Below are 11557 nucleotides of genomic sequence, written 5' to 3' on the forward strand. Positions count from 1 at the left end.
AGGTCCATTTGTTTTTGATCCTCAGTCAGTTTGTTCAAAGGTGGACTAGTGTATTTGTCTGCTTAATTTGGGTGTGTGTGTGGGGGAAGCTGAAGTTAATGGTTTATCTATGGTTTAGGAAGTGCCATACTGATATAGTAAACCACCCCCATTCACCTAATCCTCTTTTTAATTAAAAATGGATTTTCCAGGAAAAAAAAAAAGGCCCTTATATTTGTCACACTTAAGTGCCTGCTTAGGGAAGGTATTGTGAAAGTATTAGAAATCTTGAGATCAGTATCTATTTTATGATCAGAAAAAAGTGTTTTGTACATTTCTGACAGTTATGTAGAAGACGGTTCAAGGAAGCTAATCACGGTATTGTAAATAGAGGGCAGTTGTTTGCAATGAGTTTTTCCTGAAGTAGGTGTGATTTTTTTTTTTAATATTCTGTGGTTCTCATCTAGCGTGGTTGTTGAGAGATTTCAAATTCAGTGATACAGCTTCCAGCGCTGAAGGGTCTGTTTTTAATGTATATATAACCCGCAGTTGGTCTGACTGTCCCCTCCCCCCCTTACGTTCATTCTGTGAAAGCATGACCACAGGTCAAGAGAATCTTTTCCATTGGAGTTATGTACATAAAAACACATCGACATTTTGACATTTCAGATTGTGTAGATACAATCTGTACTGCTCTTGGGATCCTTTGTCCTTAGAAGCCAAATTAAGAAAAAGGAGAGAGAGAAAGAGAGAAAGAAGGAAGGAAACTTTACAGGGTATGCTGACTTGGAAATAGGAACTATTTTGTTGTGGAGTCTTTCTTTTTTTTCCCTCCCCTCATTCTCTTTTCCTGGTTTGGAGAAAGCTCAGTTCGTGGGAGCGTGCAGTTTGGTTCCTATTGAGGCTTTCCACCACCCTCCTCCCCATATTTCACTATGTTGTGTGGTTTAATTTTAAAAGGGGTGGGTGAAAGAAAAGGGGTCATTTTGTAAAGCGTATCAAACTTTGGTACTCAGTTCCAGTCAATACCTGTAGACGAGAAAAATCTGTCTGATTTGTGCATTTGAGCAGTTCTCCATCTGACCCTGAGCTTCTTTCTGTAGACGTATACATACACAAATATAAGTGTGTTCTTACCACAGGATATCGCTGACCTTTAGATGGAGGTTTTGTAGGTTGTTTATTTTCTCCTCTTGCAAGTGCTATCCATGTGAGTGTGTGAAGTTTCTCTAATAAGTAAAACACAGGCCCTTTTCCTTCTTTGTTTTGTGTTAGTTTATTGTAAACAGCCATTTGTTGTAAATTATTATTGGCATTAAATTATAATTTATGATTTTCAAAGCAAAAGACAGTCCCTGTTTTATTATGCTTTAAGCATGTGTTCTAGACGTTGGGAATCTCACTAAGTTTCAGCAGTCAGCTTGGGGTCTGCGAGGGAGAAAAACAGGAACCCCAATTTTTCAAACGGTTAAAACAAAACCCCGTGTATACGTTTAGAGTGGCCGGAGGAGGATCTGTTTAGAGTCTTGAGCTTGGTTTAAGTTTATTGCATTTAAAGAAAGTTTTTCTTTTCACGCTGAGTTAGAACAAAAGATCTTTGCTGCGACTGAATTGGAAAAAAGACGAGGGCTGGGACCCAGCGAGTGCGTTCTGTGTGAAATTGACGAGATCTTTAAAAAAAAAAAAAAAAAAAGCTGCTAAACATGGCGACTCTTTCCCTTTAAGTGTCTCTTTTTCCTTGCTGTTTTTTTTTTTCCCCCATCTGATCTGAGCTCGCTTTATTTCTTTTCCCAACCCCGCTCCCCCTCCTCCTCTCGGCGCTCGGGGGTGTGAGAGAACCCAGTTAGACGCGAAAGGCAACAATAGTCCGAGAGAGAGGGGGGCGATCGCTGCTTCTCGCCACTTTCAAACAAACGTGGGGGGACGGCTGAGCGGGGGGGATTCCAGCCGGATCGCTCGGCGCGCGGTCGCCCAGCCTCGGCCTTTCCACCGGGAGCTCTGCCTGGGCCGGGCCGCCAGGGGCCGGGGCGCAAAGTTAGCGGGCGGCGTCCGGGGCCGGTTCCGCGGACACGGCCGGGGTAGCATCCGGCGGCAGCGGGGCCGGGGGCCTGGACTTGGCAGCAGCCGCGGGAAAGCGCCTGCCCCCCCCGCCCCCGCCCCCACCCCCCACCCCCCACTTACGCACGGCGGAATTCCGCCCGCGCCCCCGGAAAGTCCGGGGTGCCGGGCGCGCGGAGCTGCACGCCGGGGCTGTGCGATCGGCGGCGGCAGGCGGGGGGCGGGGGCGGGGGGCGGTCAGGGGGAGCCGGAGCGTGTGAAACTCTGCCTCGAAGCTCGCTTTTGACTTGGTGCTATGAGCTGAGCCAACATGGCGTCTCCCATCGCTCCGCGAGCGCCGGGCTGCCAGGCACGGCAGGGCCGGGTAATAGGAAACACATTGGTTCCCAAACAGAAGGAAAAAAAAAAAAAAAAAAAAAAAAGGTGGTGGTGGTGGGGGGGCGGCTAAAGGCCATTCCATCTGCAGGCGGAAAGCACTCTTTTAAACTCGCGTTGGCCGAGGAGTGCGGTCCTCGGTGATTCTGTAATTAAAGCAGCAGAATTCGTAGGGGAAATAGTGGTCATGCAGGGTCCCCTGCTCTTTTCGCCCCCAGCCCCCCGCCCCCAATAAGCAGGAGAGTTTATTTCATGCCTCTCCTCTCAACAAGCATCATAGTAGGAAAAGCGAAAGTCTGGATCCTCCAACGATCTTAAGTGTTTTAATGCTATAGGGGGAGGAGGAGGGGAGGCCAGTGTGTGCAGACCTCGGTGGCTTCTCGAGCTCATTAATGCAGGGGCTGCGCGGGGCTTTGCGCGGGCCGAGCTGGGGGTGGGGGCCCGGCTGCGGACCCCGCCGGACGTGAGCAGAACTTGCTGCTTGCAGGTCAAAGTTGTAGTGACGGTGGCTTTCCGGGCGGAGGGCTGGCTGGGGGCGCGCAGAGGCTGAGGGTCAGCTCCAAGCGGGTGGTCGCAGGCCCTAGAGAAGTGTGAACCCGCGTGGACGGCGCCCCTGGCAGGAGCGCGCTCTTAGCGGAGGGTCCCCGTTCTCTAATCGCTTTGAGAGAGGGCGAGGCCGGCCGTGGGAGAGACCTGGCCTCCCAGAGAGGGTCTTCCGAGGGCCTCTGCAGAGACCGAACTCTCAGCGGATGAGGCAGTTGCCCCATCCATCCAATTCCAGCCTCAGCTCGGGCCTGGAGACCCCTACCCTCAGCCGCCTGGGAGGGAAGCGAGGTACTCTCTGAATTCCGGGCCTCATCAAGATTTATTGAAGTTGGGTTTAAAAAACGTGCTTCAGATGATTTTTCCCATTTTCTCAGATTTCAAAGGCTCCCTGCAGTGCGGCTGCCTAATTAATGGTGAAATTCAACTAAATCTAATTATGCAGTAATTTTAAAGCAGTTAGTGCTGGGCGTTGGTTTGTAATAGGACCCCAGTTTTTTAAAGTTTGCTTACTGTGTTGGTTTAGGGGAAAGCCATCTTTTGTATGGCAAAGAAAGACGGGGAAATAGTTTTGCTGCGTGAACCACAGGCCTGAGAGCCGCTTCCCGCCACCTCCATTTCCATCCCCACTTCTATCTCCTTCTCTCTCTTTTTTCCTCTCCCAAGCTCAGGCTCAGAAGCTGAGCGAGGTGCTAACCCAGCAAGGAGACCTGGTTTGATAACCAAAGAGAAAGGGGAGAATTTTTCCTAAGGAGACACAAAGGGGCCTGGTATCTGCTCCCCTGGACGCATCTGTAAATGCCCGAAAACAGGGAAGGGACTCTCGTCTCAAATAGAGAACAGATTTCCTCCCTTTCACATCCATTGTCATTAAGGCGAAAAGCTGACTCTTGGAGTTATAAATCTTATCGTCCTTCTGATAACACACTTGTAATAAGTTAGCGTCCTATTCAAAGTGAATTGTAAAACTGCCTCATTTAATATGGCATCTGTGTCATTAAAACTTTTATTTTTTTTTTCTTCCCTTGCGTCTTGCAGGCCTGGCGTTGGGGCGAGTGCCGAGGTGCCTAATGGGGTAGCGCTGAGGGGGAGAAAGGTGTGAGAGATGGGCTGCCTGGGTTCAGCCTCGAGATTTAGTCTGGGGTGAGACACCCCTGAGGCAGAGAGGGCCTGGGGGGTAGGCCCCCTCGAAATGACGTTCCTTGAAAGAAACATGCTTGTGATTAGCTAAGCAAACACATCTGCTTTCGGAGTTGGGCCTTCGTTAATTAGCTGAACAAAGGGCCGTTTTGGTTTTTACCTTTTGCTGGGGGAGAGTGTGTTATTTCAGGAGTGTCGCGGGCCCTCCTCTTTTCAATTGCAGCCACGACGTTAATTTTATTGGGATTACTGATGGGAAATGAGGTGGCGCAGGCTTCCGAGAGGAAAAGCTTGATCATTACCCTCTTTGGGACTATATTTTCCCACCCAACCTCCTGCTCGCGAGCAGGGGGGTGGGGGGCGAACTGCGCAGTAAGTTCGCAGCAATTGGAATCAGGCTCGAGGTACGCTGATCTCGGGTGACAGAGCGTGTGTTGAAGCTGAACTCTATAATTTGCGCTTCTGTTCCTTTATTAGGCCTGGACAACGAACTAATGAGCTTTGGCCCAGCACAGTGTCACTTGTATTTATTTTCTTACGGCAACTTTGAGATAGCGGAAGTGTTCCTTACCAGGAGCCAGGGAGGGCCAGGAGTCCTGGCCGGGCTCTCCGGGTCCAGGTCGGTGGCGGCGTCCCCGGGGAGCGAGGACGCGCGCAGAACTGACGGAGCTCGGGGACTGGGCCTATTAGGCGAGGCCCTGGGGTGACCAGGAAGGCCTTAGGCCCTTTGGAGGCCCAGACACTCCTGCAGGCCCAGCTCCCAGCGTTTGAGGTGCGGGGGCGCGGGACAAGCCCAGAGCAGGTCCCCAAGGTCCAAGATGGTCAGAGGTGCAAAGGTGGCACCGGGCGGAGGAGGGATCCACGAGCGGAGCGTGTCAGGCCAGGGAACCCTTGGAGCGCCGAGGCCATCCCACCCCGTGGCCAGGCGTCTGCTTTGTGCGGAGGGAGGCCTGGCTCAGCTCTCTGGCTAACTGGTTTGGGGGTGGCTGAGCCAGAGAGGATGCTTTAAAGCAGCTCTTAGGGCCTTGAAGTGCGGGGGTCCCTTCCCTCTCTCCCTAGTTTGGCTGATCCAAGGAATCTCAGTTGGAGAGGACTGGAATAAAGTGAAGGATGAATGTGAGGGGTGGGGGCAGAAAGGGGTCGTCAGAGGCAGCGCGGACGTCCCTTGTGCCCTGGCATAGAGAACACGAGCCCCCCACACCGTGTGGGGTAGGGGTGCAAGGGAAGGGAATGCCTAGGGACCTGCGAGGCCAGCGGGGACTTCTCTCCTCTGCGGCCCGCGGCTTCCCGCGGCTCTCCCCTCGCTCCCCGCCAGGCAGCCCTGGCTCATAACGCCCAGGCTCTGTGCCCCCGCCCGCCAGCCCCCCCCCCTCCTGGCCTCCCCTTGCTTCATCCCTCGGCCTTACTCCCCCCTCCCCGCCTCTTCCTTCCTTCCTGCAAATGGGTGTTAACGTGGGTCTTTATGTTCTGTCTATAACTAGGATGTAATCACGCGCCCCATGCCTCTCTCTAAAAGCATTTAATAAATGTCTATTAAAGCGCTACAAATGTAAGATGAATTTAGTGGCGCGGCTGCCTCCCTGAATCCGAACGGTAATGATGGATTTATCAACGGGGATTCGCCTTCGGCACAGCGAGGGAGGTTTACTCAGCAAATATGTCGGCGAGCACCCACCCAAATACAATCATTTGGTCCCCTGCGGGCGCCAGCCGCCTCGCCCCTTCCTCCGCCCGCCTGGCGGGCCTGGACCGAGCTGGAGGACCACGGCCCCCTCCCCTCTGCTGTCCCTTTTTTCGGCCTGCGGGTCTCGTGGTGGCTTGGCGTGGGGGACCTGGCACGTAGGTTGAGAGGTGGGCAGCGGGTGGTGGCGGTGCGAGAGCGCACGGTGACGTGCGGCCTGCCGGGGCTTTGCTGGGAGACCTCAGTGGACGCCCTTGTGCCACGCTTGGTTTTGAAAGGGTCACAGTTGTTCCTGAGTCTGCGAGGGGACTCCTGAGGGCCCTGGCTTTGACCGAATCTTAGGTCGTGGGATCCTCGCTGGGCCTGCCGCCCAGCCCTGGGTACCATTCTAGGGGAGGCGGCCGGCCACGGAGGCCGTGGGTCCCCAGGCCCGCGGAGGGGCCCCGGCTGTGCCCAGAGCCTTGCGTGTCCGCTCCCCTTGGGTTCCCTGGACCCCGCCAAGCCAAAGCAGAGGCGGCTGTTATGCAAGGTTAGAGTGTAGCCTGAAGACGGAGGCAGAACTTCCAAGACGCGTCCCCTGAGCAGCCCAGGTTTCTGCCCACCTGCCCCGGCAGAGCCCACCCGGCCATTTCAAAGTTTCTGTGGCTGTGGATTTTTAGAATTTGGTTTGGACTGTGAGCGTTAATGCGCACGGCCCCAGTGACCACCCCCTCTCTCTTTTTGTCTTTTATCTTTCTCTTGGAGGGGGAGGAAAGTGCTGGCCTGTTCCATCAAGGCCAGTTCGCATTTGCTTTGGCCTCTGATTTCTCTTTCTTCTTTGGAAATTTCATTGAGATGTCTCTGTGCTTCGCTTGTCACTTATCTTTGTTCCTTTTAAATAAAGGGCTTTTAAATGGACTTATTGCTCCCAGCGTGGGTTCCTCTCTCTAAATGTTAGAAAATTGTGCCATCTACCCGCTATGCTGAGTACTGTCACACTCGGAGACCTCGGGGACCTCCGGGCGGGCTTCAATGCAGCCGTGTCAGGGGCCGCGGGCAGCGGGAGGAGGGGGCGGCTCACGTGGGTTTTTACAGATCTCCGCCTGCAGCCGGCCCGCGTGGCCACGCCAGGGCACGGCGGCGAACTTGGCGGCAGCGCCTGATCTCGGATCGAATCGGAGGCGGGGCCGGGGCTCGTCCCTGCTCCGAGATGCCCCGGGCCAGGGGAGGGGGGACACGGGGGGCCGGTTCTAGACGCCAACAGCCACGGGGGTCCCGAGAACGGCGGACAATGCGGGGAGGCTGCCTGGGAGGGGCGGGGGGGGGTTCGCAGAGCCGATTTGGAGCGCTCTGCCCGCCGCCAGTCGCCCGTCTCCCTCGGGGGAAGCCGGGCTGAGAGCGGCAGCGCTGCCGGTGGCGTCCCAGCCTCTCCGCGAGCGAGAGCGAGGAGAGCGCGCGCCCGCCAGGCCGTGCGGCTGCAACTTTCAGCCCCGGCTTCCCGGGGAGACACATTTCTGGTGGCTTTTGGAAGGCCAGGGCTTGCGTCTCTGTGAGGGAGTGCGGTTTAGCTGGACCGCGTTTGAACCAGTCGGACGTCTGATGTGGGGGTCTCCCCCCCCCGGACCCCTCCCCTGAAAAGCATCCCACCCACAACCGCAGGTTCTTTTTGAATGAGTTAAAATGGATGAACGGTTTAGATTTTATTATGTGGCTACCCTTCTCAGAGGCCGTTTTGTTTTTTAACCCATTAGGAGTATTAGCTAAGATTTCCAAGTGTCAGTTGGGTATTTGTGCTTGTGTATCTGTGTGTGTGTGTGTGGGGGGGGGATCCCCGATAGGGTTTATGACTTTTATTACATGTTTCACACTGTTCGAGAGATGGAGTTTTAAGCAACATACAATTAAATCTATATTGCTCTTTGGAGAAGGGCCAAGGAACTTGACAATCAATTAGTTTAGATCTTTGGATACTTGTTGCTAAAATCAAAGTGTAGAACTGCAGCCCCCACCTATAGCTGCGTCCCCATTTTTCCTGGAGTCTTGCAACCACCACACACAACATGTCAATGGCTTCCCAACGTGTTTTTCTTGATTACCCTGCACAGGTTCGTCTTTTTGTAAAAAATCACACAGTTTTCTGTTTTTCCCCTGTCTCGCTCTGACTGCAGTCTCTCCTCTCCTGCCTTTACCAGCCAGATTTAGTTTTTAAAAATACATTGATTTTTAATTTGTATTATTTGAAAATGAATTTTTCCATTCATCCTCTTCCCCTTACCTGACACTAAGAAGGAAAACTATGTTAATAACCACAATGATACAGTGGTTTCCAGACAAAGGCAAATTATAGTCTTTATAACCACAACAGGACAGAGATAGGGGGTATAGTCTCTCCCCCCCCCACTCCGCATCTCTCATCTGTCTCTTTAAATAAAGCATCTTAGGAAATAATCTCCTGCATTGACCAGAAACTGCTTCCTCCTCGAAAATGCCACTGTTCCCACTGCCTGGCTTTCTCAGGCAATCCTCTGGCTGCCTAGCAGCCGTCTTCCTGCCTTTGACCCTGGCTGTTGGTGGGGGTGCACCTATGGAGACTGGGGGCTCATGAGAAGGTTGTGGGTCCTGCCCACCTGTACCCGGCAGCTGATAGCAAGTTCCAAAGAGGGGCTTGCTAATATATTCAATAATTCTTACTTCCCCCAGCATCCTCTCCGGACAGCCACCCAGGTTCCCTGAAAGGAAGGTGGGTGGACGGGAGGGGCTGCGCAAAGACCCCCCCCCATTTCCTAGTCTGCTTTCCAGGCCCAGCCACCCCTTCACCGCCTCCTGGCTAATTTAAAAACACTGTGGCTTTGGGACTGACCAGGCCAGTCGTTCAACTGTCATCTCTACCAGGATGGACGTCTACAACATCCTGTGGTCTCAAAAAAAAAAAAAAAAAAAAGATTCTGAACCAAGTGAAGTGATTGGGTGGAGTGTCATGAACCTCTCTCCAGAAGCTTCCGTGGCCTCCTGGGCACCTGGGGCGGCAGGAACCTTTGCCTCCACCCGAGCTGTGCCCGCCCACAGGCTCTGCCCTGATTGGAAGGAAGGTCTGGGAAACATTTTCTCTGCACTAATTTTATATTTCCCCTTTCCCCCTGGCAACATTAAACATAATTTTGCGCTGTCATTGTCACTAAGATTGCGGTTTGTTGATGTCTCTACTTGGAAATACGACCCTTCCGCCTCCAACAGGGAGCCCTCCCTGTATAGTTTCTGCGAGGCCCCTTCTGCATCAGGGAGCTCAGGGTTTCTGTGAAAACGCAGGGAGAGAGAGAGAGAGAGAGAGAGAGAGAGAGAGAGAGAGAGAGAGAGAGAGAGAAACCTCTGCCAGAAGGGTCCCTCGCAGAACCCCACAATCCTTTCAAACCCCCTTCCCCTAGGACAGCAGAAGCTAATGGAGTTTTGATGTGTGCTTGGTTGTTGGCTTGTTTGTTTAATAAAATCCCGGTGTTTTTTAAGGTCTGGGTGTCTATGACGTGTAACCACAGGCACTCCACTTTTAAAATGTCCCTTTGAATTTTTTTATTTGCTTTAGTGTCTGTCCTCTTCAATTTCCGTTCTTTATCCCTCTTTCTCCCACCCGCCGCCCCCCAGACATTTTCTCAGGCTAAGCAACACTCTGCAGGCCCAGTGGCCACAGCCCTGGCGATAAAATCCATTTACCCCCAGTTATCTGGGCCTTTGGTGACAGCCTGGAGCAACAAAGATGAAGCTATTTCTCGTTCCCCAGGCCCTGCTCCTCCGTTTTCTTTAAAGTGCCAGCCTGGAGGGGCTCCGGACTTTGGGCAAAGGTGCCCCACGCCCCTAGGTTTGCTCCCTCTGCCTGGTCGTGGTTCTGGTTGCTTGTCATTTGTTTTCCTTCTCTTTGGAGGAGGTGCTCTTACTGTCCACCCTCCACAACAGGGTTTCAGAGCCTGTTTGCACCAAGGCTGCTGGGTTGCAGGGCGATTATCTCATTTCGCTGGCGCAGAGCAAAACCGCTTGCAGCCCCTTTGCAGCCCCTGGGTCAAGCATTCAACGCAGGGCCCATGTCACAGACCCAGCCCGAAGGTTAATTTTTCCCTCATTAGCATCTCCATAGTTTGCTGTTGCCCGGATCTGGGCCCTGTCTTCTCCCTGCTTCCCTCTCGAATATTCACTCAAGGTCCGCTCTTCACAACCTCACACTGTGCCAGACTCCTATTGGGTCCTTAGACTAATCACTGAAACTCCATCGATTTCCAAACAGTTTGCCTATTTTCATCCTAGCGCTCCTTTCCTCCATCCACGTCTCTCTCTGTCCTCCATGCTCGTCATTTACAGAAACATATTCTGCTTTATTTCAATTAGTTCACTTCCCCCCTTTTACTTTCTCTCCCCCGCCCTTATTCTTTAAATAAAAGCAAAAGCTACAAAATGGCCAAGTTCAGCTGCATGTGCCAGGGCGGAGCCACCCATCCCAGCCACCTAGAAAGAAGCAGGGGGTTTGTAATGACAGAAGAAACAACAAAGAAAAAAGAACTGCGTTTGCAGCTTAAGTGGGCGAATGTGTTTGTGTGTCTGTATCTGCGTGTGTTTTTAAGGTTTCTTTGAACTGCCTTTGTGCTGACTGGACAGTGGCATTTGCTGAAACCAGTCATGGTATAGGGACTTTCAGTTAACCTCTTATATCAAATGAATCTTTTAATTTAGAGACCAATATATCTCCTTCTCTAGATACCTTTTGTAGACCCAGCCTGAGCTTGGTGACACAAGACTGGGGATTATAATAAAGACCAGATAAAGTTTGCCCAAGTTATTATCTTTTTCCCTCACCATCCTTTTTTTTTGCCAACCCTGAAAAATGCCCCCATCCAGCCAATAAAAGTTTAGGTTAGTAGGCGCATTTCCTGCCAGAGCAGAAGGTTGGAATTTCTTTACCTTTTCACAACAAGCCTGTTGACTAAAGTGGGTTGGTTTCTAAGCTCAGACACTAAAATGATTTATAGTTTTTCAACAAGTCATTATTTTGGTGTGTTGTTTAGGTGGGGCTGAGACCATCTAATAATCAATGGAAGGCTGGGGGGAGGGGATCGTCGGTGACCAAGGGGACAGTTAACAGCACAACATGAAAGCCAGTCGGGTCTCCGGGGATGGAATTTGGGGAAAGAGCCTGCACACGTCTGCTCCTGGGCTGTAAAGAAACACATTGTTAACTAGGGCACCACAGACAATACCCTGGGCTCTGCCTTGACTCGGAGCTGGGCTACTTTCAAGATTTTTTAGCAGCACTGTTCATTTTCATGGGGTTTCTGGACCATTTGAAATTCAACCTTTAGCTAGCCCGCTCCTGGGGGTATGGTTACAGAATTCATTTTCTGATTTCCTACCCCTCCTCCTATATTTTCTTTATTTCCTGATGACCTCCCAGGGGGCTAATCTTTTTTTTCCCCTTTCTTTTATATTTTCCAGTTTTGTTCTCCCCATAGCCGGCTCACTGGTTTTCCTGTCTCTACTGATCACTCATTTGCTTCCTTTCTCTCTTTCCTTCCTTAAGAGAAAGAGGAAAAGAAAAAGAATGGCGGGGGGGGGGGGGTGGTGGTTTCCAAATGGTTCCCTTCTAAGTATTATTAATTACTGTTACAAGGCAGATGATTCTTAACTAATAACAAAGTAGTAAATTACCACTGACTTTCAAATATTTCTCATTTGTCAGGTCTGATTGATTTGATTAATATTCCACTCTTTGAAATAATTTTAGCCGCTCTGACAGTCAGCTCTACCCACGAGGCAAAGAGCATG

This window comes from Rhinolophus ferrumequinum, chromosome 28 (assembly GCF_004115265.2).
Source record: "Rhinolophus ferrumequinum isolate MPI-CBG mRhiFer1 chromosome 28, mRhiFer1_v1.p, whole genome shotgun sequence".
NCBI classification, from domain to species: Eukaryota; Metazoa; Chordata; class Mammalia; order Chiroptera; family Rhinolophidae; genus Rhinolophus; species Rhinolophus ferrumequinum.